The sequence below is a fragment of the Felis catus genome, chromosome B4 (assembly GCF_018350175.1).
Source record: "Felis catus isolate Fca126 chromosome B4, F.catus_Fca126_mat1.0, whole genome shotgun sequence".
NCBI lineage: Eukaryota > Metazoa > Chordata > Mammalia > Carnivora > Felidae > Felis > Felis catus.
In genome coordinates this window covers 4,505,293-4,532,151 of record NC_058374.1, presented here as the reverse complement: position 1 = coordinate 4,532,151, position 26,859 = coordinate 4,505,293, and the positions used below count along the sequence as shown (strand labels likewise).

General features: G+C 37.3%; 1 protein-coding gene across 2 annotated transcripts in view; it reads left to right on the top strand.

Moving 5' to 3' along the window:
• The window catches only part of LOC123386421 (germinal-center associated nuclear protein-like), a 198,784-nt gene that overhangs the window by 1,988 nt on the left and 169,937 nt on the right, over positions 1 to 26,859 (top strand). The window lies entirely within an intron of this gene.

The window sequence follows — 26,859 nt, the reverse complement described above, 5'->3', positions numbered from 1 at the left end:
GGCTCTGAGCCATCAACCCAGAGCCCGACGCGGGGCTCGAACTCACGGACCGTGAGATCGTGACCTGGCTGAAGTCGGACGCTTAACCGACTGCGCCACCCAGGCGCCCCCCGCAAGACCCTTTCTAATAAGTTTTAACTTGATAAACGAGCGACGTCATGTGATACGAGTAGTATGTGATGCCGAACATCACATGATCACAATAGTTCTTGAAATTCGTCTTGATATACAAGTGCTTTGGATTATAAGTATGTTTTCAGAACGAATTATGCTTGCAAACCAAGGTTTTACTGTAATGTTATTCTCAGATGCTTGATGCACTGTTGGAAATATAATTATTAATCATGCAAATAAACCACTTGAAAGTTAAAAAAGAAGGATATAAGATAATAATAAATGGGTCAATTCTTCAAGAAGACATAACAATCCATTAACGTATATGCATTTAGCAACAGAACATCAAAGTATATGAAGAAAAAGCTGATAGACCTGTAAGGAGAAAGATAAAACCACTACGGCTATGTCAGTAATTGACAGATCAAACAGGCACAAAATGAGTAAGGATCTAGTTGAACAGCACAGTCAGTCCACTGGGTTTCAACTCCAGCAGATTACACATTTTTTTGCAACTTCACATGGAACATTCACAAAGATCATATTCTATGGCATAAAACATATCTTAAATATAAAAGGATAGAAATCTTACAAAATAGGCTCTCATAACCCAATGGGATAAAACTAGAAATTAATATCAGAAAGATGGCTGGAAAACCGAAGATACTGGAGATCCGGCAACACATTTTTAAAAACTATGTGGGTCAAAGAAGCCTCAAGAGAAATTAAGAATATTAGAAACTAAATAAAATTAATTTTTTGAAATTTGAGTTAAAGTTTGAATTTGAGTATAAAACACCCAGAATTATGGGATGCAGTAAAAGTGATACATAGAAGGAAACATACAGTAGTGAATGTGTACTCCAGAAAGAAGACAGATCTAACATCAGTAAGGTGAGCTCCCACTTTATGAAACCAGAGAAAGAAGAGGCATGCAAATCTAAAAAGTGCAGAAGAAAAGTTAGAGCAGATACGAATGAAAACAGGAAAACATTATAGAGAGTCCAGGTAACCCTCTAACCAGGCTAAGTAAAATAGAGAAAAGAGAATGTAAGAGTTACTGATACCAGAAATGAAGTAGAGCTATCACTAATGATTTCATGGACATTAAAAGAATGATAGAGGAATATTATGAGCAATTTTATGACCTAAAATTTGATAAATAAAATGTATGAATTCCTTGGAAGACACAATCTAACAAATTTCCCACAAAGAGATGTGGGTAATGTATTGAAGAAATGGAATTAATAACTTTCCAAAAAGAAAGCACTAGATCTAGATGGTTTCACTGGTAAATTCCCCCAAACATTTAAAAAACGATACCATTTATCAACAATTTCTTTCAGAAAATAGAAGTCGAGGTAATACTTCCTACTCATTCTTTTTTTTTTTTTAAACTTTACTTATTTTGAAAGAGAGAGAGGGAGAGAGAGACAGACTCCCAAGGAGACTCTGTGCTGACAGCACTGAGCCCGATGTGGGGCTCAAGCTCACGAACTGAGATCATGGACTGAAGTGGAACCAAGAGTTGGACGCTTAACTGACTGAGCCACTCATGTGCCCCAGTACTTCCTACTCATTCTCTAAGGTCAACATTACCCTATGCCACAACCAGATAAAGACGTTACGGTAAAGGAAAACTACAATATTTCTTGTAAGCGTAGTAGCAAAATCCTCAATATAATATTAGCAATGGGAATCCAAGAATATGTAATAGAATTATATACCACAACCAAGTGAGAATTATTTCAGGTATGCAGAGGTGTTTAAAGATTTGAAAATCCATCATAACAGGTTAAAGAAGGAAAATCTTATCGTCATGTCAGGTGATTCAGAAAAAACATTTGGCAAAATCTAACACACTAGTTCATCTAAAAACTCACTGAAAAGTGGGAATAGAGATGGATTTCCTCAACTTGATAAGGAAAATCTACAAAATAATTTATAAGCTAACATCATACATAATTGTGAAAAACTAGAAGCATTCTACCTGAGATCAGGACAAAGCAAAGATGTTCCCACTCATCACTCTTTAACCTTATATTTGAACTCCTGCCTAATGCAATAAAACAAGAATAGGAAATAAAGGTAAACAGGATTAAAAAACTAAAATTGACATGATTATTGAAAATAAAAGAAATCCAAAAACTCATGGAAATAATAAGTGATTATAACAAGGTGCAGGATATAATGTTAATATACAAAAATCAATTGTTAACCTATATACCAGCAATAAACAGTTAGAACTTGAAATTAAAAACATCAAATTATTTTAGCACCAAATACGAATTATTTTAGCACCAAATACGAATTATTTTAGCACCCAAAAAAAGGGTGTACATAGAAATAAATCTAACAGTATATATAAGATCTATTTCAGGAAATATACAAAATTCTGATTAAAAAAAATCAAAGAAGAACCAAATAAATGGAGAGATATTCCAGGTGCAGGAGTAGAAAAAATATTGGAAAGCTATTTCCAACTTGGTATATAGATTCAATGCAATCCCCCCAACATTCCAATAAGTTGTTTTGTAGATACCAAGAAACTAATTCTAGGGGCACCTGGGTGGCTCAGTTGGTTGAGCGTCTGACTCTTGATGTCAGTTTGGGTCATGATCTCATGATTGTGAGATCAAGCCCACATCAGGCTCCACGATGAGCATGGAGCCTGTTTGGGATTCTCTCTCTCTCTCTATCTCTCTCTCTCTCTCTCTCTCTCTCTCTCTTTGCCCCCCCCCCCGCCCGCTTGCACACATGTTGTCTCTCTCTCAAAATAAATAAACTTAAAAAAAAAGAGAAACTGGTTCGAAATTTTACACGGAGAGGAAAAAGATCCAGAATAGCCGAACAGTATTGAAAAACAAAGCTGGAGACTGATGCTACTCAACTTCAAGACCTACTATAAGGCCAAAATGATATAGACCTTGTGGTATTGGCAAAACAATAGATAAACAGATCGATGAAACAGAATAGAGGTCCCAGAAATAGATCTACTGATTTTTGACAATGGAGCAAAGGCAATAAGTACGGTGGAGCAAAGGTAGCCTCTTTAACAAATGGTTCTAGAACAACTGGACATCTACCGTCAAATCAAGACACAAAGTTTATACCTTTCACAAATAAAGTGGATTATTGACCTAAGAACAAAACACAAAAATTATATAACTTACAGAAAATAACATTGAAAAAACTTTAAGTGACTTTGGATCTGGCAATCGCTTTTTCTTTTTCTTTTTTTTTTAATTTTTTTTAACGTTTATTTATTTTTGAGACAGAGAGAGACAGAGCATGAACGGGGGAGGGTCAGAGAGAGGGAGACACAGAATCTGAAACAGGCTCCAGGCTCTGAGCTGTCAGCACAGAGCCCGACGCGGGGCTCGAACTCACGGACCGCGAGATCATGACCTGAGCTGAAGTCGGCCGCTTAACTGACTGAGCCACCCAGGCGCCCCCGGCAGTCGCTTTTTAGATACAACACCAAAAGCATGATCCATTAAATAAAAAAAATTATGTTAGATTTCATTCAAGTTTGGAATTTACGATTTTTGACAGATACCGTTAAGTGAATGAAAAGACAAGCCGTGGATTGAAAGAAAATATTTACAAGTCACATATCTGATAAAGGATTTATATTAAAAATATATCAAGAAATCTTGAAATTGAACAATAAGAATGCAAGCATCCTCACTAAAAAATGGGAGATCTATACAGATGCCTCAACAAAGAAGATAAATAGATGGCACATAAAGCATCTGAAAAAATGTTTTATATCATGTAATTTCAGGGAATTACAAATTGAAACAATAACGAGCACCACTACACATCTACTAGAATGTCCAAAGTCTAAAATGCTAACACCACCAAATGCTGGTGAAGAAGTGGAACAAAAAAACCTTTCATTTATTGCTGGTAGGAATGCAAAATGGTACAGCCACTTTGGAAGATAGTGCTTTCTTACAAAACTAAGTGTATTTTTACATGTGTTCCAGCAGTAGTGCTCCCTGGTATTTATCCAAATAAAGTGAAAACTGAAAAATCCATACAAAAGCCTGCACGTGAATGTGTGTAGCACCTTTGTTCAAATTGTCAAAAATTAGAAGCAATCAGGGTGTCCTTGTATAGGTGAATTGGTAAATCAGTCCTGGTCCGTCTATACAATGGAGTACTATTCAGTGGTACAAAAAAATGAGCTCTTAATCCATGAAGAGACATGGAGGGGCCTTAATGCGTATGATTAAGTGAAAGAAGACAATCCGAAAAGGCTCCGTATTCTGTTACCAACAACATGGAATTCTGGAAAAGTAAAAACTATAGTAAAAACTAAATTATCAGTGATTTTCAAGGGTTAATGGGGGGAAAGAGGAGGTCTACACGTGAAGCATAGCGTGTTTTTAGGTCGGTGATGCTATTCTGTATTATACTCTAATGGTGGATACAGGACATGATGCATTTGTTGAAACCCTCAGAAATGTACAACACAGAGTGAACCCTAATACCAACTATGGACTTCAGTTAATACCGAGGTATCAATGCTGATTTATCAATTGTAATGAATGTGTTACAGTAATGCAAGATGTTAATAATAGAAAAAGCATAGAAGAGGGGAGGAGTGCACGGGAACTCTGTACGACCTGTTCAGTTTTCTATAAATCTAAAATTTCTGTAAACAGTAATGTCTGTTAATTAAAAAAAAAAGTTTAGTGTATAGCTGTCTCTTTCACCAGTAAAGCACAGTTGATAATCTCAAAAAAGTTGATGTTGTCAGATTTTAACTTCTGTTTTTCTAGTGAGTATAAAATATATTATGGTTTTGAGTTCTGTGCATATCGCTGACAGAATACATACATATCAAAAATACATGTATTCTTATAAGAATGAGTACTCCTCAATATTTGGTTGTCGTATGAATGCATTATGTTAGGCTTGTTTTGTTTAAATATTCACTTACTAACTGATTTTACTGTTTGTTTGATCTGCCAGTTACCAAAGATCTGTATGGAATCTCTAACTATGATGATGAATTTTTCAATTATTCCTGTATTTCTGTCAATAGTCGCTTTACATAATTTGAAGGTACATTATTTGTTGTATGTAAGTATAGGATTTCGTATTTTATTGGTTAATGCAAATATTTTATTAAATTCTTTTTTTTTTAATACTGTGATTTTGAGAGATAGAGACAGAGCACTAGTGGGGGAAGGACAGAGAGAGAGGGAGACACAGAATCCGAAGCAGGCTCCAGGCCCGGAGCTGTCAGCACAGAGTCCGACGCGGGGCTCGAACTCATGAACCGCGAGATCATGACCTGAGCCGAAGTCAGACGCTTAACTGACTGAGCCACCCAGGCACCCCTCAAATTTTTATCATTATTTGATAGCTCTCTTTAACTTGAGTAAGTTTTGGCCTAAGATATATTTTACGTGATAATATAGTCATACCAACTTTCTTTTGTTTAGTATCTGCCTTATAGTTGATACAACCTTTTTAAAAATCATTTTTCAGTCTTCTTTGTCCTAAAGTTTTAGGTTTGTCTCTTGTAAATGGCATATACATAAATTAGTTGATTTATCCAATCTGACAACCTTGTCTCTTAATTGGAGAGCTAAGTTTATTGACGTATATTGTGATTATAAATATATTCAGAGTTTTGTTGAAAATAAAGTTTTTGTTTGATAGCTTCCATTTTTGCTGATGAGGGGATACGTTTAACCTTCTTGATCTTTTTTAGGTATTCTTTGTTTTGCTTTGTCTTGTTTTATTCCCACTTTTTTATTAATACCTTCTCTCTGTCTTTGCGGTTTAATGTTTCCATGTAATATGACTAGTTTTACTTTTTCTATATTTGTGGTTTGGAATTCACTGATATCCTGAACTGGAGTATTAACACTTCCTAGAATTTCCAGAACATTCCCAGCCATTCTCTGACAGTCTCCAGTCATTCTGGTCTGTCCTCCAGGAACTCCACGTCCAGCGTCAGATGGCTTCCTGTAGTGTCTGTTTCTCTTAAACTCCTGTTTCACGTTGCCAACCTCTGTCTCTTCTGCTGTCCCGAAAAAATGTTTAAATATACGTTGTATTTCTTTAGTTCTTTCTTCATCTAGAGGAACTGCTCTTAAACCTGCTGATTTTTTTTTTTTTTTTAATTTTCATTCATTTGCTTTTCAGGCCTGGGTTTCCCTTTGGTTATTTTCAAAACGTTTCATCATTTTCATACACTTTTGCTCTTTAGTCTCATTTTGGTAACTTCTTTATCTTGCCTTTTTGTAGGTCTTGTGATTTTCTTTTTAACTGTAATCTTAGTTTTCCTACAAGTTTATAGTGAGAGTATTCTGCCGAGTGAGTCGAAGTGCCATACCTTCAAAATGAATTGCATTTTCTTCTATGTATACCCTTAACCTGGGGCCACAGTACATTGATTTTTCCTTTGGAGGTAAATTCAGCACTGAATTTCCCATGTGGCTTGGCTTTTTTCTTCCAGCCTGGGTCAAGGCCCTGTCCTGTTTTATCCCGCAGGGCAGGTTCTGCTTCAGCATGCCCCTACACAGAGGCCTAGATTTCTGGGTCCTTTAGACCCTGTATCTGAGTCATACCCTTCGTTAGCTTCAGTTTTTAAATCAAAACTCACGTCCACCAAGTTTTATTCGATATCTTAGAGTGAAATCAAGTGTCCTGCTTTTCTTTTGGATCCCATTTGTACACTGGTTTTCAGTTTTTCAGACTGCTTCGCTTCCTTGACAGCTGACGAATGCAGTGTGCGCCTGTGTATACGTGTGTATGAGTGTGAGTATGTTTAAGTTTTCTTCTGACATTTTCAGTGGTGTTTCAGTGGAAAGGTTTCTGTTTAGGGCATCCGAAAGCTCTCCTTTCTCCTGTCCTTTCTGTTGTTACATTCTTCCCTCTTTTCCAAACTCCCCATCAAAACTGGCCTGTCCTTCTAGACGTAGATGAGTGCTTCAGATGGCTTCCTCTTGCCCCTCATGAAAGTGGACTTCTCCTAGCACTTTTAGGCAAGGTCGATTAATCTGTGCAATGCAATACTAAAGCAGTTGTCATCACTTAAGGAGAAAGCAACTGGGGTACAAATCTGTAGGATCCATCATGTGCCTCTAGCAGCTTCTGTCTCCGTGCAGCTTCCCCAACCTCTGCCATAAATCTGGGTGTAAGGATCATGTGAGACACCGTATGTGAGACTGTTTGGTTATACGCCATTCCCCCAACATGTGCAAGCTATTTTGGTTTTTCAACTGAAGACCTTCTAGGTCCGAAAACCCTATGAGCCAAAGCCATGAGAAATAGGGACAGTTTTAAGGAGTGATGTAAATTTGTAAGTAAAGAATATTTTTTTTGATCACTGGGGTTTTAGTGCCTCTCTGAATTAGTCTATACACTTTATTCTGTCTCTCACACATGTGCAGAGAAAATGTTTTGCACCATAAATGCATTGTCTGTCCTCATGGATGTTTGTAAAAGACAGCGAAAGGGATCTCCTTTGTAATGCAGCTTTCCTCATCATCAGCACTGAAATGGAATCATAAACCATAGTTAATTTCATTTCCAGAATTTTTATAATAGCAGGACAGCTGTTCAGCATAACTTTTCCTGTTGCTTTTCAATTTACGGTACATATGATAAAATAAATTTGGAAGTAAAGGCCAAGAGGCTTGGATGAACTTTATGAAATTTAATTTGGCTGTGTCAGGGGCTTATTTTTCATTGGAACATTTTCAGTCTCATGGACACTGTTTTTGAATAGGTACCAGTTTCTCAAACCTGGTTTAAGATACGATTTTAAAACTAAGCTGAATGGCAGTAATTAGGTGAAAAGCTGGTTTGAAAGTCTTCTGTATTTTCTCATCAGTAAAGTGTTTGGGAAAAGGGTGGATTCTGTTTTTATAAGCCCTCTACTTAACGTTACCCATTTTGATACCAAAGTGTAATTTTTGAAATCAAATATTATACTGTTAAATATTCAGATATACCAACACTAATATTTTGTAGAAAAATCCTATCTCTATTCCCATTGTTGCATGTTCAAATATAAGAAAGTCTTGAGCCCAGAGTATTGAAGCCAGAGAGATAAAGTCATTTGTTCAGGTGTGTAAATGGAAATTAACTTAACAATGGGATTGGTTGTATTCATTTAGTGTTTCAGCTTGACAGATTATAATTATAAATGCATGGCTTCCATTTCTTGTATCTGTAAATAATGGCCGGAAGTGAAAAAGGATGCAGCTAGTAAAGATCAGATTAGACCACTAATTCTTCTTAAAGCATTTTTCAGAAAACATAATTTACATTATTCATGGTGCTTAAAATGCCAAGGAACAGCCAAATTTTAGTCTCAGCTGGGCTCCAACACCTGGTTTTTAACCACACCATTTTTTAATTCTTTTTTGGTAGGATGATAAGCATTTTGAAATTCAGAAAGCTTCCTTCCATGAATTTTAAGTGTGGGCGGATCTCAGAATACCAATGATACAAGTATGTTGAGAAATTACATTAACTTTAGGGTTTTATGACTCAATCTCCCTTTCAGAAAGAATCCTACCTTTAATTACTGTTTGTTGAGAACACTGAATATTGCAGCAGTAGAACAAGAAGTCCGATTGATAGGGAAGATCTCTCCATCTATGTCCCCATTGCAGGGGACATAAGATCATCTCTCAGATTTGAAGTGAGAAAACTTTCTTTAGGCAGGAGCCAACAGCAACATCTGTGCACAACTAATCCTGAACTTGAACCAGCTCTTTTCCATATTTTAGAATATGCCCATTTCCGCTCATCTTAACTTTTCATTTCATAGGCTCTGGTAGCCACGCGCGATGAGGACTACTTTGTAATCATTTTGATTTATCTATAAGCAGGACGTTTGCAAAATCCCTTAAGAAACTCATTCTCACAGATTTGTAGCTCAATTAAGTAGATTCAATTAGTCTAGATAGACTGGCTGAGGAGTATATAAGGCTCAAATCCCCAAAGATTCTAGGATTTTGTGCAGTTCGTTGTTAACAGAAAACCTCATTTCCTTGCAATGATACATCTTCAAAACATTTGGAAAGCAAACTGCATCTATGACAAATGCTGTAAGTACAGTTGAGTTTTGCAGCCCCCAATTTTCCCAGCACCCTGTCTTTGGGAACGTGGGTGTAGGGTCAGGACACAGTCAGTTTCCTCATTATTTGATGCCCAACAGACAGAAAGCTCCTTTAGCTCATGTCTCACCAGGTGTCGAAGTGAGAGAAGCTCAGGTGTTCTGTAACCCACTGTTGTTACCCCCACCCCAGATCTTCTTGGCAGGATAAAAATGATGGGGATTAATATCTTTTTGAGGTCCTATTTGGTTCCAGAGACAGTGCTAGCTTTTGTCTGCTTTGCCTAATATGATTCTCAACACTACCCTATAAGGAAGGTCCCCCCCCCAAAAAAAGGCCGAGTTTTTTTTTTTTAAGTGAAAGTTGGGGGAAAGAGAGATGGCAAAGAGGAGGAGGAAAAAGAAAAGTTTCTCAAGAGCACACACACACATCTGTTCTGTGGCATGTTAATACTTTGTCCAAGGTCATGTGGCTAGTAGAATTGCCAGAGTGAGTAAGTATGTGGTTTATCCAACGCCAAAACCTGTGTGGTTTACTGCTAATGCTACATTACCTAGTGCTTGGGAGAGCCTGATGAGAGTCCTCTAACTTGTGGACACAGAAGGATATATTTCTTTGTCTCCCTTGCACTTAGACGTGGTCGTATACTGAGGTCTTGCCGGTGGAATATGTTCTCACTTCGTGGTCTGTCCACTAAAACCTTTCTCACAGAATCTTCACCTTCTTTCCCTATTGGAAGGCCGGATGAAGGGCCCCGAGGTCCTAGGGGAGAGCAACACTACACAGTGGGAGGGGTCGGGATCTCTGCAACATTACCTAGAAGGTTGTCTTGGCCACACGTGCCTGAGGAGCTGTGTGAGCAGGAAGTAAACTTCTACTGGGTGAAGGGCAGGGCACTGACGTCATTTATTAGAGCGGTGAGCTCACCCTGAATGTAGACCCGAGGTGAGGGGGCAGCATTGCACATCCCAGCCTCCTCTAGCCATGTTCCCACCCCCATTTTTTCTGTGTGACAACAAAATCTAATCAGGTCAACTAAACCCTACCAGTGTTCTAGCCTCTCACGCATAACAATGCCCCTGTCCCTAAAGACTTAAGACCTGAAAATTTCACACCAGGAGGCATATCAAGGAATGGGGTCGGGGAAACAGCCCTCAGCACATCACAGTGTGTAGGCAGTGAACCTGTTTACAAAGTGGTGGATGGCTCAGTCCTGTGCACATTCCATTCCATGCTCTGCCAACACTGTAAAAGACTAATAAGGAAAAGAAAATGACCAGTCTATTTGATCCTTAAAACTGTATTGTGCATGGATGCAAGCACAATGCACGGTCATTTATTATTAAATTTAAAGCTGTAGGCGAGAATAAACTCCTCACCTTCCCAAATAGAGACAAATACTTCTAATCTCTATGGAAAAGCAAAAGAAACAGGCATCTCCAAAGAGTGTGCCTGTGAGAGATTCATCTCCTCATAGATTTCTATGATCACAGGCCTCAAGTTGAGTTCTCGAGCCCACAAATTACAATACCCACAGCAGGATAACATCTCTGTGCTGTTGTTACAGTTATTAATGCAGTTACAATTGAGAATTCTGTTGGCTGCATGCTTGACTAAGGGTATGAGTTTATCTTCACGATATCCTTGGAAGGCGGGCAGGTGATGACTTTTATTAACACCATTTTAGTGATGAAGGAGCCAGAAAAGAGGAATGCAAAGGCATTTCCCAGCATAATGCCGCAAATCTAAAGCAAAATTAAGTTCAAAACTCAAAGTATTTCAATTGTTAGTGTACGCTTAGGCAGTGATTCGCATCCATACATTTTTTGGGGACAGAATCCCTGTTGTTGAGGAAGATTTTCTCCAAGATCAAAAAAGAAAAAAATGTTAATGGCTTGGTGGTAGATTTAAAAGACTTTATGACTTTTTTTGGTGCCTAGGCATGTCCTACTAGGGCGTGACTGTGAAGCAGAAGGGGAAGGACCAGCCTGAAATACATTTCCTACAAAGGACATTTCAGCCCTGATCTATTAAACATGTAGGCACGTTCGTCAATATTCACAGCATACCACTGTGAGTCCATTTCTGTTCTTGTGGCATTGGAAAGACTTGGTGTGGTAATTTAGAATTATTCAAGGAAAGGAATCCCTGCCCAAGTTATACCTAAGATTAAATGGCCCCCATTCCAAAGACTTGCTACGCATGTAAAGTAAAAGCCCCCCTTTTTAGCCTAGCCTGACTTGCCTCAGTCCTCCATTCCCAGGGTCTCTTGTTCCTGCCGCATACAAACATATTCCGACCTACACACCATTCACCCTATTTCTTACCCCGTTAACTCCCTGAAAGTCCTCTGTCTTCATGCATTTAATTTTGTTTATTCCATCCACTGGGAAGAACTTTATCTTCACATGAATCTACATGCCAGAGTCCCTTTTCATCCATAAAAGACCTTCTCTGAAATACCGCAGCTTCTCTTGAATCACAAAATCGACTTTGTGGGTCATTCACTTGCTCTCTTGCTTCCCATAAGATTTATCAATGGCTTGTGAACCCTTGGAACATAAAAACTGTCATGTTCAGTTTTTTTCCCCTGACAACTAGCATTGTGTTTTGTATGCAGCAAATGTTCAATAAGTGCTTCTCTTGTTTAACCATTTTTTTTTAAGTTTATGGATTTATTTGGATAGAGAGTGTACAAGCAGGGAAGGGGCAGAGAGAGGAGAGACAGAGAGTTCCAAGTAGCCTCCACGTTGTCAGCACAGGGCCTGATGTGGAGCTTGATCTCACCATGAACTGTGAGATCATGACCTGAGCTGAAATCAAGAGGCGGATGCTTAACTGACTGAGCCGCCCAGGCACTCATGTTTAACCAGTTTTTAATGTAGCTTCAGTTTTTGTTTTTTTACTTTAATTAATTAACTCTTTATAGAGAAGAGATAGAATTTGATTTGGAATGAGACATGAATTTTTTATAGGATACAGAAGGGTAACAGAGTCTAGAAAATACAATATACATTTGGTGGCTTTCGTCATTTTGGATCAAGGATTTTTTGTTTGTTTTGACTATTGCTTTGTTTATTTTATTTGATCCTCTCTCTGTTACATGCGTGTTAGGATTTCAAGTTTTCTAAAGAAGTTGTTAATACATCTGATGCTATTTTCTCTAAGTCTTTATGCTGCACTCTCTAGGAAACTATTTAAAATTACATCCACATGCCAGGAATGTGTGAGAGTGACCTTTGAGCCCCTTTTAGAAAGGTGAAAAGATACATTCTTGTTTCTAAAGGTATAGTTACATTAAAAAAATATAAATGAAAAAATAAAAAGGATGCCTAAGTTGAACTTTACTAGGTAAAAAAAAATATAGCCAAAATCATTAGTGTTAGAAGAAATGATCATTACAATTTATTGGAATTAGAACAGCTGCCATTCCAAAAGGCATATTGTAAATATATAAGAGATTTCAGAAGTTTGTCCAGTTTATTATGTAATCAAGATAGCACTGCACTGGGTGATTCCCACACATTTAGACTTTTGGGACACTCTGTCCCTTGAGATTTATATAAAATTATTCCCATCTCCATCCCATATTTAATGGAAAATTCAGTATTCATGTTCAAATTCATATGTCCAAGATCTCTTGGGTTGGGATGAGATTACTCTAATGAAGGCTATTGTACTTGTCACATATACTTATAACTCCCTGTATTATTATATTTACAGATTTTAGTTAAATCTGTATTCAAAGATATAAACATCGATCAGAGAAATAAGAGTTTACAGAAATAAAGTTTGTTGTTGAAGTTGCATTCAATAGGCTCTACCTATAATTTATATAGGCAAAAAAAAAAAAAACCCAACTAGTATAGGGGAAGGGTTTCTGGTAGGATTTGGGGTATTTAAGAAGGCAATCCTTAAGATATGGGGATACCAGGCCACACAATAAATCTTCACTTCAGGGTGTTGCCATCCACATGATTATGCTGCCAAAAAATCTGTAGCTATTATTTTTCTATGTAAATTCCAATTCCTGGCAGGAAGATGAATGGCCCAAAATTAGAATAAGGGTCCTATAACTAGAAAGTCTATTCCTGTTTTAGCACGAGGCCAGGTAGGAACGGAAGGAGCTACTCTAGTCTGCTTCTGTGCAGGTGCAGTCTTTCTTGGAGAAAGGGAGCTACTGTGTCTGGAGAGCTTCCTCAGGAGGTGTCTAATAGAAAGATTATTTGGTTTGCCTCCTCACTTGACAGATGAGGACACAGACTCCCCTCAGAGCTGAGTGCCATGCTCATGGCCATGAGCTGGAGGCTGAGATTCAAGTGGAAGGAGGCCTCTTAATTCCCATTCCTTTACCGTGTCTACCCCACCTGGAGATGCATTTGGGACCTTTTATTGCAAAGATTAGAAGACTGAATAGAATGTTAAACCTTTGGGAATTTCAGGGAAGGAATTCTGTTTTTTGAACTTGAATCTGAAAAGGTTTTCAAGTGTGTATGACACATACAAGGTAGTTCTATTTCCTTGTCCTATTGCCCATACCACCACTGGACCTGAGAAGCCACAGGAATAAAAACTGTTAGAGGAATAAAAAGCATCACACAATACAATTTTGTTAGGTGCCCAGACTTTAAATCATCATGTAGAAGTTAAGATCGTTACTTACATATCTGATCAGTTTCCTGGTCCTGATCTGATGTGCACCGTGAGTTTGAGACTCATGGTCCCAGGCCACCTGCGCATGAACTTGGGTCTCTAGAGCAGCAGCAGCAGCAGCACTGTCAATGGATAAAATGTTAGAAGTGCAATGTTTTAGGCACATCCTAAGATCTGCGGAATTGAACAGTTGGGGTCAAGGCCCAGTTCTGGCTTTAATGGACTTCCTGGTAATTCTGGTACACATTCAGGTTTGAGAACCACTGCTTCTAGCTATTGATACTTCTTTAAAAAGACAAAAACAAAAACGAAACAAACAACTACCCTAGGCCTAGCTTATTTTACTTTTTTCTTTTTTTAAATAATTTTTTTAAGTTTATTTATTTTTGAGAGAGACAAAGAGTACAAACAGGGGAGGGGCAGAGAGAAAGAGAGAGAGAATCCCAAGCAGTCCCCAGTTTGGGGCTCTATCTCATGAAACCGTGAGATCATGACCTGAGCCAAAATCAAGAGTTGGATGCTTAACTGACTAAGCCACCTGGGCGCCCCAATTTTACTTTTAATTGAGAAACCATATAGAGCACATTCTATATGCCCATCATTGTTATAAGTATTTTAGAAACATTAACTCATATGGTCCTCATAACAGCCCTAACACATAAAAACAGCATCTCAGTTTTATATTGGGAGAAACTCATCATACTAGGAAGTCTAACACTTGCCTTATTATTTTTCCTTTATCATCCTCCAAAATAGTTGTTTGTTGTTGTTTTTTTTTTTTTTGCCTTCCCAACCACACTAGAACAAACATGTGACACAAAGAATGTGATCAATAAAGAACTATTAAAATGAGTGAACATAAAAATGGATGAATGAATTTCTTTTATACAGAAAATTATCTTTATAGAATCCTCAAAAGGTCATGCCAGGTCATGCTGTAAACCTTTTTTATGACTCTGTAATACATACTTTACATGGCTCTGTGAGGAAAAAGAACCTCAGTTAGGACTTTTCCACATTGCACCTACCTGGGCAATAGCTCTGGGTGGTTAAAAAGATAGAGGAATCCGAGACCTATATAGCAGGTGGACTGCTAGAAAAGAGGCTGCAAATAAAATTTATTCAAATCTGAGGAATAGAATCTCATTCAGTTTCAGGACTCAGGAACAACAGGTAGAGACACAAATAAAAACCTTCCTTTTGCTTTGCTACAGGCTGAATGCTTGCATCTCCCCAAAATTTCTAGAGTGAAACCTAACCCCCAGCATGGTGGTCTTAGGGGATGGGGCCTGTGGGAGGTGGTTAAGTCATAAGGGTGGAGTGTCCTTATGAAAGAGACCCCACAGAGCTCCCTCACCCCTTCCACCACGTGAGGGCACTGTGAGAAGATGCCATCCATGACCCAGCAGGCAGTCCCTCACCAGACACAGAACCTGCCAACACCTTGATCCCGGACTTACAGCCTCCAGAAGTTTGAGAAGTAAATGCCTGTTGTTTGTAAGCCACCTTTTCTACGGTTACTTTTGTTATAGCAGCCTGAATGGACTAAGGCACACTGATAAGAGACTTGACACGACATGGAAGCTGATGGTCACACCCTGGTATCTCACTTGTAACCAGCAGAAGGCAGATGATGAAGGCAAGAGTGTCATCTTCAAATAGGAGGGCCTTTTATATTTGGAGGATAGTGAGACCTCCACCGAATGTCTGTAGCAAATGTAAGAGTTAGTTTGTCATGATCTGACCCATGTCCTATCTGAATAGAACATGTAGTAGCAGAGTTTTCTCGCTCCTACAAGATTACAGACTGTGGGATTCAAAACTATAATTTGAGACTAAGAAGATACAACAGAACATACTGGCCTAACAGAAGATATTACTACATAAGAAATACATGCTCTCCATTAAAATATAAGTCACTGATTGAGTTTAACAGCAAATTGGATTTGTCAGAAAAAAAGTCAATGCACTTAGATATGGGTCAATTTATATTGATAAGTTTGAAAGAAAATGAGAAAATATAGTACCCACTATATTTCTACCCATGCTCACATCTTCAGGACACCTAACTTCTAGCAGAGGGAACTCTTCACCAGGTCTCCTGACCTGGCAAGCCACATCCAGCAAGATAGGTTTGAGTTATGTATTTACTTTTTCACGGTCATCCAACAGCCTGAGTCTTAGTCCCCTCTGATGTTAGAAAAGGGTGTGATGTGATGATGCACGAAAGTTCTCACGTGACAGCCGGAAAGTGTTGAGTGAAGTGACAATAGACATTCCTGGACAAGACCAAGACCATTACTCAGGTCGACTTGGGGACAAGTTGGTGTGAACTTGGCATTGTTACTTTGCCAGCCCGCTCATCTGTCTTGATGACCAACTTCCACCTATCGAGGATTTGCATGCTTGCCTCAATAGGCTCTGCCAGATGAACCCCAAAGGGAAGTAATTCTAAAATAACACTGAAGACAAGCACATCTAGGACAGGTTCTCATGTGAATTAATAGCAGAACAAACAAACAATAAAAGAAAATAAAAAGGAGGAGGAGGGGGAGGAGGGAGAGGAGGGGGAGGAGGACAAAGAGAAAGGAAAGAGAGAAACTTTCCTGGAGGCTTGCTTTCATTTATATCATCTCCTATTTTTCCTGAGTACATCAATATACCAGTTACAAATACAAACAAAAATTTATGAATTTCATTGGATGAATACTTGAATGCTTGAAGTGATAACATTTGCCATGGAAAGTGGCATCAGATTTCTCTTCCACACAGGAACTCTCCAAGCAAGAAAATTGTTGCCCAAACAGCGAGTCATTTCATTGTATGGCTGTGCTGGCATGACCCTACTGAGAAGATGTTCAAGACTTTAGCTTTGGTTTAGAAGTCACTGACGGGTTGAGTGTGGGCTCAGTTTTTCTGCTGCTATGCTACTATTGACACGCAAGTTGCATGCTGAGTTAATTAGCAAAAAGACCAGAACTTTGAGCCTGTTTCAGATATTTCTAGTTCTCTCCATTTTATTTTCACTGATAAATTTTATTTTTGGGTCTTGAGCCAAAGTTTATTCACGTATGAATTATTTGCATAATAAGATGCATAATAAGATTTTGAAGAATAAAAGACTTGTGAAACCCTAGGAATCAATTACTCCCAGTAATCCTTGGTTAAGATGTGTCCTTTAACGACTAGGTGGCTCAGTCAGTTGAGCATCCAACTGTGGCTCAGGTCATGATCTTGAGGTTCATGAGTTTGAGCCCTGTATCGGGCTCTGTACTGACAGCTCAGACCCTGGAGCCTGCTTTGGATTCTGTGTCCCTTTCTCTCTGCCCCTCCCCTGCTCTCTCTCTCTCTCTCTATCTCTCTCTCTCTCAAAAATAAATATTAAAAAAAAAGATATGTCCTTTAAAAACTGACAAAATCCCCCTTTTCTTTACTCTTAAATTCTATATAGCTTTCTGTTCCTTAACTACTCATTTTTTGGCTTCTTAATAAACACGAGGAATGCTTTCTGTTTCTTGCTGTAAGTTAGTGCTGTTTATATTTTAGAAATTCCAGAGCCCTTCACATGTCACTTGAGACCCAGTGGCAAGAATGAATTACCCTGAACTGTGTCTCTCTTTCCTGACAGGTCTGCCTGTAAAGCAGCTTGCCTGGAGCTGAATTCGTTGTTATTTCACTATCTGAGAGCTAGCTAGCAAGAGACAGTTTTACAAATTTTTAACATAAGGCATAAAATGAAATTCAACAGAAACTGATTTTTCCTTTTTTAAAAATTCCTGACTTTGGCCAAATTTAGGGACTGACATATTTTCAATTGCATAGTGTACATACTGTTGTATTTCTTTGACATTTAATCTTATAATCATTGCTCTAGGGAGAAATATATTAAGGTTTATTGGCAAACACATTTCCCCTAATTTCCTTTTATCCTAAAATAAAAAGGTAAATTAAGACTTAGCACACATGTTAGCATTTAGTATTTGGTATAGCTTTGACCTTGCATATCCAGATGATGATTGGTATCCTGTAGCAACCGATTATACTCCATGCCTCAAAATCGTGCAATTTTAAATTAGTAGAACGTCTGAACTTAGGAGTTAAAGTATCAAAAAATGTTTATTTTCTAGATTAATGAAATCATCTAGAATATCTGAAGTGAATGTTATCTAGAGTCAATTTTATAAGCTAATATGGAAGTCCCTGTTCTTTCATTCATCCTAGAAATAAATCTACGTTCTGATTATCTCTGTAATAATTATGCAACTCGTGATACGATGTTCATTCACAACAATCGATCCGGCATTTCTTCCTGATTTCTCTATTCCTTGAGTCGGCCACAGGCAAGCAAACACATAGTTGGGACGCTCAGAGTTGTCCCTGTGCTCTGGGGAATGTCAAAGGTAAACGTTTTTCTAAACATTAGCACTTAAAATCCTCCTTTTACATCGTATGTTCATGTTTCTGAAGGGAGAATTTCCGACCCTGGTAATATTTGAATCAATAGAACCTGCAATTCTTGCCTATATTTGAAATTTTGTAATCGATTCTTATCACAATGCTTTTTCAAGTTAATAGTGGTAACAATGGAATTGTAATAACTAACACTTACTCCTTGGAATGTGCCAAACGTCATATTATGCACTCTTTTTCCTTACTTAATTCTTACAACAACCATGTGAAATTGGTGGGTCCATTTTGCAGGCAAAAAAATATGTATGGAGGTTTTGAGAGATAACATTATTTATCATCGCAAAGTGAGTCCGTGGCAAATCTGCGATTCAAGGGAAGACATCCTTAACCCAGTGCCTGAAGTCTTCCACACCAAGTGCTTTTGTTAATCATCCATTTCATAATAATAAAAAATAATAATCTAATAAAAAGATTGGTTTAAATTCTCCTTTTAAGTACTTAGTGTAACATGTTTCTTAATAATCATAGCACAGAACTCTGATCTCATCCTAGAGCCAAATTTACCTTTTACTAAACCAGTTCATCTTGATTTCATCATTGTATTCCAACACACTCATTTCTCCACTTTCCGTTATTACAGCATAATTCAACCTACAGACGTATTTTGCTGAGTTACTAAAAAAAAAAAAAAAAAAAAAAGAAGCTTTCTAGGGGGTTTCCCTGGCACTAAGGAGCAGCACCTTCCCATAATCCATTCTCTACAGCCATAGGTGTCCTTTTAAAATACAAATTTGATGTCAAATACCTACCTAAAACAGTTCATTGGTGTTCCGTGGATCTTAGGATAACACTACAACACTCAAAATGGCTTATGTGGTCTTCTGTAGTCAGCCTTCATGAGTCCCCTAAGCTCTTTTTCTTCTAGCCCCAATGGGGTGCTGGCTTCTCAAGTCAATGTTGCTTTGACAGACCTCCCACATGGGCATATACTCTTCCTTCTACCTGGATTGCTCATTTGTCTTCTTCCATTGTTAACCTACACTCACCCTCCAGTTCTCAGCTAAATTGTAATTTTCCCTACAAAATTTTCCCTGACCTCCCTGAATATTTCAAAACCCTTATGACAATTTGACATAGCCTCATGTTTTTCTCTTTTTAAAATTTATTTTAGAGAAAGAGAGAGAGAACACAAGTGGGGGAGAGGGACAGAGGGAGAGACAGAGACAGAGAGAGACAGAGAGAATCTTAAGCAGGCTCCATGCTCGACGTGGAGCCAGACGTGGCGCTCGATCTCATGACCCTGGGCTCATGACCTGAGCCCGAATCAAGAGTTGGTTGCTCAACCGACTAAGCCACCCAGGCACTCCTTGCCTTGTTTCCCTTATCAGTATTTTTCACAGATTTGTAAAATCTGCTCCTGTGCTGTGCGCTCCATAGGGCATTATGTTTTCCTCAGACTCCAGATCTAATTCACATCATGTACAGTATTTCTTTCTTTTTTTTTTTTAATTTTCCCTTTTTTTTCTAACTTAAATTTTAGTCAGGTAACATCAGTCCAATATTGGTTTCAGAAGTAGAATTCAGTGATCCATCACTTACATACAACACCCAGTGCCTATCACAATGCCCTTCTAAATGCTCAGCACCCACCTGGCCCATCTCCCACCTACTTCCCTCTTTCAACCCATAGTTTGTTCTCTATTATTAAGAGTTTCTTGTGGTTTGTTTCCCTCTCTTCTCTCCTTCCCCCTTCCCATATGATCATCTGTTTTGTTTCTTAAATTCCACATACGAGGAAATTATATGGTATTTGTCTTTCTCTGATAGACTGACAAATATTTCTTCAATGAGTGAATACCACTCAACAACAATGAGATTTAGAATTTCTAAGCCCTAAGAGTTCAATGCTTGTAGATTATTGACTTGTCAGCCCTTTAAAAAGTTTAACTAAGATGAGTAGAGACACCCAGAGATCAAAGTCCATACATTTTCTTCCATAATTTCATCACAAAAGCTTCATACCTTGTATGGTTATTGCCATGTATTCAAAGCATTGTATATTTTGAATAACTGCTTTATTTATGGATGAATTATTTATGTTTCTGAAATTCAAAGCATGTAGAGTGCTTGTATGTATCTTTTTGTTATGAATATTTAGCTTAAGTTCACTGTGATTGGTAAACATACGCTATGAGATTGAAATCCTATGAAGTTTGTTGAAACTTGATTTATGTACTTACAAATGTTCTGTTTTTAGGGTATGTGCCTTTTTAGGGTATGTGCATAATATGGCTACAGAATTTTATAAATATCCACAAAGTTAATCTATTATTCATATTGTTAAAATTTTCTCTGATTTCTCAGTTAAAACTTTTATCTGATTGTGAATTTGTTTCTTATGTAATTTTGCCATTGCTTTCTCTATATAGTTTTTCTAATTTTTCTTCATATTGAACATTATAATTCAGTCCATATTTAAGTGCATTGATTTTTCTTCTGTCACATCCAATCTGCTGTTAAACTCATCCAATGACATAGTTCACAATTGTATTTTTTCTAGAGATTTCATTTGTTTCTTTTTTATAGCTTTGCATCTTTGCTGGGATTTTATATTTTTGTACTCATTTTGAGTATATTTTCTTTACATCCCTTAACATCAATTTTATACTTTTTAGGTCTTATCCTGCTCATTTCTACATCTGGGTCATCCCTACCAATTTACTTTTTTCTTAGTATGGGTTACATTTTCTTGCTTCTGTGTAAAGCTGGTAATTTTTTATTCCAAATGTTGTAAACAATGTATTGTAGATTACATGGATTTTGGTATGTGCCTCTGAAAAACAGCACATTTTACTTGTGGCAGCCGGTTAGTTTGACTAAAATCCAACCAAACACTGTGTCCCTGTGGTGACCAGCAACTGAAGTGGGTTTTTGGTGCTTTTAGTCTTAGCTTTGCTGTTTGGAGTTTCGTGTGTACTCCTGCTCAGTTTCTCCAGTGCCTTAAGAGAGCTGCATTTTTATATTTTGTTCAGAACTTATAATTATTATATGGAAAGGAGTTGGCCCAATACAAGCTACTTTGCTATTAATGGAAGTGGAACTCTGCTGTATATATTTTAAGATAATATTATTAGGTGCATGTAAATTTAAAATTGTTAAACCTTTCATGATTATGAAGTAAGTTAATGACATGTTATTTAGAATTTTCATTAGTGACGATATGCTGTTGAGCGACCCCCTCAGTTTTTGATAGCTTGAAAATATCTTTATTTCACCCTTTTCCTTGAAAGATTTGACTTTTATTTTCTCTTTAGCTTCCTGAAGGTACATAACCTTATAGTATCGTTGTTACATTTCTAAAAGTTATTTGTCTTTTCTTACAGGGTGTATTTAAGATTCTTGTTTTTTGGGGTTTTTTTGGGGGGGGTTAGATTCTTGTTTTCCCTAATATCATTCAGTTTCAGTATAATGGATGTAATATGGTTTTTATTTTCTTGGTACATAAGCTGCTTGGATTGGATTTCTTGAACATGTGATTTCTTTCTTGGTTATAGAAGGCTATGATCTTTTCAAGTATCACCTTTGCCCATTTTCTTACTTAATATCTTTCTGGACTTTATATAAAAGTTAACTTTCTCGCTCTTTTTATCTTATTCCTTTCACATTTTTACTTCTTTACCTCATTTTATTCCATTGTGTTTAACTTCCTTAGATTCATCTTTCTTTACCCCCATAATTTTTCTGTCTAGTCTTCTGATAGTCTTGTTCATTATATATTTTTTCAATCATTACATTTATCAGCTCTTAACATTCAGTTTTGTCCTTTTTCAGTTCTGTTTGGTAATTCCGTAAGTTGAGAAAAAAATCAGTTGCTATTCCAAATCACACGTGCCAAAAGTAATTAAAGATTTCATGTCAAAAACTAAAAAGCTCATGGTAGCAAATTTGATATGTACTTATTACATCTGAAGTAAGGAAATATTTCTTAAACAAGAAACAAAAAGTACTGATTATGAACAAAAAACAGTATTTTGGATTATATTAAAATTAAGTTTTATTTTCAAAAAAATTTTTAAGTTTTTATTTAGTTAAAACTGGGAGAATAGATTTAACATACTGATTTTTGATAATACACACAACTGAGAAAATATTGGCATCAAGAATATATAAATGCTTCAGACTAATACAAAAACACAAAAATGTAATAGGAAAGTGGCCCAAAGATATGTAGTGACATTTCACAAAAAAATAAATAAAACAAATCACAGATAGGCAATACCAATATAAAGAATTTTCAGCATCAGTGGAAATTAGAAACATACAAATCAAGGCCACAATGAACTGTTACTTAATTGGCATCTATTTTAACCTGAAAATGACAAGTATTAAAATATGAATAAATAGGATATTTTATATGGTGCTATTGAGAGAAAATTTGTATATGCAGTATGGGACAAAATTTGCCATTTCTGTTCAAGTAGAATATTTCTTTTTCACATGAACCATCAATTCTACTCCTGATAATGTATTCTGGAGAAACCATTCCACATGTAAAGAAAAGAAATCTGCACACATATTAAGAGTTTCAAATAGCAAAATTTCTGAAAATCTTTTGATCAATCTTTTAATAAGATAGTGGATTAAAAAGTACTTTTTTTTTAATTTTTTCTTTCAACGTTTTTATTTATTTTTGGGACAGAGAGAGACAGAGCATGAACGGGGGAGGGGCAGAGAGAGAGGGAGACACAGAATCGGAAACAGGCTCCAGGCTCTGAGCCATCAGCCCAGAGCCTGATGCGGGGCTCGAACTCACGGACCGCGAGATCGTGACCTGGCTGAAGTCGGACGCTTAACCGACTGCGCCACCCAGGCGCCCCTTAAAAGTACTTTTTTAAAGGAAACAATAAAGCAATCTTTATCTATCCATACTGTAGAATATCAAGCAACCATTAAAAAGGAATATATACCTGTATTATACATATGTTGACCAATGATAGATAGATACATAGGTACATACATACATTGATGTAGATATAGACATGACCATTGATGTAGACATTTTCCATAACATATGGATAGCTGTAAGAAAGCAGGGGATAGGGGTAATAAAGCAGATTGGATTAAAAACACATACATATACATAAAAATACAATTCTGTATTATATACATGGTACATTATATAAAATATATGTAAGGTAAAACTGTTAATAATGGTTCTATTTTGACATACTCTAATCTTCTTTAAAGTAATTGATGCCTAGTAGTAATACATGGTTCCTGATTCATTGAAGCATGTCTGAATTTCCAAAATCTAGTACATCTCATTTGCTTGAAACATCTTTTAAACGAATTTGATCTCTTCAGAATTTAGCTAACCTAGAAAATTGTTATTTCTACACTTTCCTTCTCATGCATACGTTTCATTTCTTTCTTCCTTTCAAACTTTAGGGCATTACTTTTGGATTGATATTAAGCAATTATATCTTCTAGTGTTTGAAGTATTAGGTGTGGCTATTTTTAAATTAAAAATTACTCAGCAAGAATCAACATTGGAAGATGTCAGCAGACCCTAGGGTCCCCTCATCCCATGAATACAACTAGATAACTATCAAATTATCCTACATATCCCAGAAATTGACCTGAAGACTGGCAGAACAAACTCCACAACTAAAAGTAGAGAAGAGGCCACACTGGAGAAGATAGGAAGTATGGAGACATAGTTTAGGGGAGAAACAGATTCTGGCTGCTGCACAGAAGTGGGAGCTGTGTTTGCAGAGAAGGGCTACAGACAGATGGGCACACAGGGGAGTGCACAGGGAAAACTAGTCCCCATAACAATTGGCTTGGAAAGTGAGAAGGGCCAAATTTCATGATGTCTGACAATAAGCAGGGCTTAAAGCCTAAAGTTCTAAAGACCAGCAGGCCTGGATTAGGGAGAGCCCAGAGGGCACTGAGCCTGCTCTTGGAGAGAAGGCGACAAACAACCTTTGGACATACAGTGTAGAAACAGTGATTTGAAGAGTGCCTGGGGTGGTGTGCTTGGGTGACTCAATCAGTTAAATACCTGACTCTTGGTTTTGGCTCAGATCATGATCCCATGGTTCATGGGTTCGAGCACTGCATTGGACTCTGTGCTGATGGTGCAGAGCCTACCTGGGATTCTCTCCCCCTCTCTTTCTGCCTCTCTCTCAAAATAAATAAGCATTAAAAAAAATTTTTTTTTTAATGAAGAGTGCCTGGAGCACACAGTGGAGAGGTTATTTGCTCATCTCAGAGCATGTCCCAGAGAGGCAACATTCATGGAGAGACCTCTCCAGGAACAAAGGAACTGGCCAATGCTATTTCCCTTCCCTGACCCTCAGGGTAAGTGTAGGGCCACCTGTGGGAACCAATGTAGGGCAGACACTGCCTGCCTAACTTGCTTCCACCGAGCCCCATCACCCCACACTCCAGTAGAACTGCACTTCCCAGGCTTGCTTGCAGCAGTCCCAGTGCAGCAGTCCCCATCCCCAGAAGACTGGCCCCAAACCCTTCTCACACCTCATTTCCCAATGTGAGTTTAGGGAAGTCTCGGTTCTGGTGGGAATGGTGACAGGTCTCATTTCACAAGCAGATCAGAGCAAACCTACTTAAAACGCACCACATTCAGGCCAGGGACCAAACACTGCCCACAACAGGCAAAAAGAGCTCTGCAGATGACTGGTCTGAAGAGTAAAGCAGCCAGGATAAAACAGTAGAACATGTGCAGCATACATTGAGGCATTTCTTGAAGCATCAGGCTCTGGGGAACAAGGTCACTCATGGCAGGGCACTATTAAGACCTCTTCTCGATAAAGCCATTACCCTCAAGAACAGGAGATGTATCTGACTTTCCTAATACAGAAACTGGCACAGACAGAAAAAATGAGAAGACAGAGAAATTTATCCCAAATAAGAAAAAAAGATCATAGCCAGAGATCTAAGCAAAACAGGTATAACTAACATGACTAATGAAATGATCATAAGGACAAGAAAAAGAGTGGAAGACATGAGTGAGACTCTTAATGTAGAGATGAGGAATAACAGCAGAGATAAAGGGATCAATAAATGAAAAGAGAAATATGCTCAATGGAATGAAAAGCAGGCTAGAAGAAGCAGAGGAATGAATTAATAATCTAGAAGGCAGAGTAATGGAAAGTAGTCAAGCTGAACAGAAGAGAGAAAAAAGAATTAGGCAAATACAAAGTAGGAAACTTAGTGACTCAGTCAAATGTAATGAAATTCATACTATAGGATTCCTAGAAGAGAGAAAAAATGAGCCAGAAAATTTATTTGAAGAAATAATAGCTGAAAACTTCCCTAATCTGGGGAAAGAAACATATCCAGATACAGGAGGCACAGAAAACCCCAAGAAAATCAACAAAAGCAGATGCACTTCAAGATACGTTATAATTAAATTTGCAAAATATAGTGATAAAAAAATTTAAAGGAGCAAGACAAAAGACAGTGACATGCAAGGGAACCCCATACAGTTAGTAGGGAATTTTAGAGCAGCAACTTTCCAAGCTGGAAGGGGGCATGATATATTCAAAGCGCTCAGTTGGAAAAATCTGCACCCAAGAATATTCCATCCAAGAAGTCTATCATTCAGAATAGAAAAGATAGAATTTCCAGACAAACGAAAACTAAAAGCATTCTTAACAAATAAGTCCTACAAAAATATTAAAGGGGACTCTTGAGTGGAAAGGAGAAGACAAAAGCAATAAAAATGAATATTTCTGTGAAAAATTAGCCAAGGAACTCAGAAAATAAAAGAATGTAAAATAAAACAACATACACCTAAACTATGGGGAAGAGAGGAGTAAAAAATGGGTTCAAACGTAAACTACCATCAACTTAATACAGGCTGCTATATACAGAAGAGGTTGTATACAAACCTACTGGTAACTCTGTATCAAAAACCACTAATATGTAAATAATAAAAAGAGAAAGAAATCCAAATATATCACCAATGAAAATCAGCAAAACATGAAAAAAGAGAAAGATAAGAAGGAATCAGAGAAAATCTTCATAAACTACAAAACAATAATTAAAAAATGACAATGAAAGCATGTCTATTAATAATTAATTTGAATGTAAATGAACTTAATGCTTCAGTCAAAAGGCATAGGTGACAGAGTGTATAAAAAAACAAGACCCATCTATATTCTCCCTACAAGAAATGCATTTGAAACCTAGACACCTGCAGGTTGAAAGTGAGGAGACGGAGAAACATCTATCATGAAAATGGATGTCAAAAAAAAAAAAAAAAGACTGAGTAGCGATACTTTAATTGGACAAAATAGACTTTAAAAGAAAGACTGTAAAAAGAGACAAAGAAGGATATTATACAATATAGATGACAATCAAACAAGATGTTATAGTAATTGAAAATGTTTATGCACCCAACATAGTAGCATCCAAATACATAAAGCAGTTAATAACATATATAAAGGAACTTATTGATAATAATGTGATAAATGTTGGGGACTTTAACACCCTACTTACATCAGTGGACAGATAATCTAAACAGAAAATCAACAGAGAAACAATAGCTTTGAATGACACA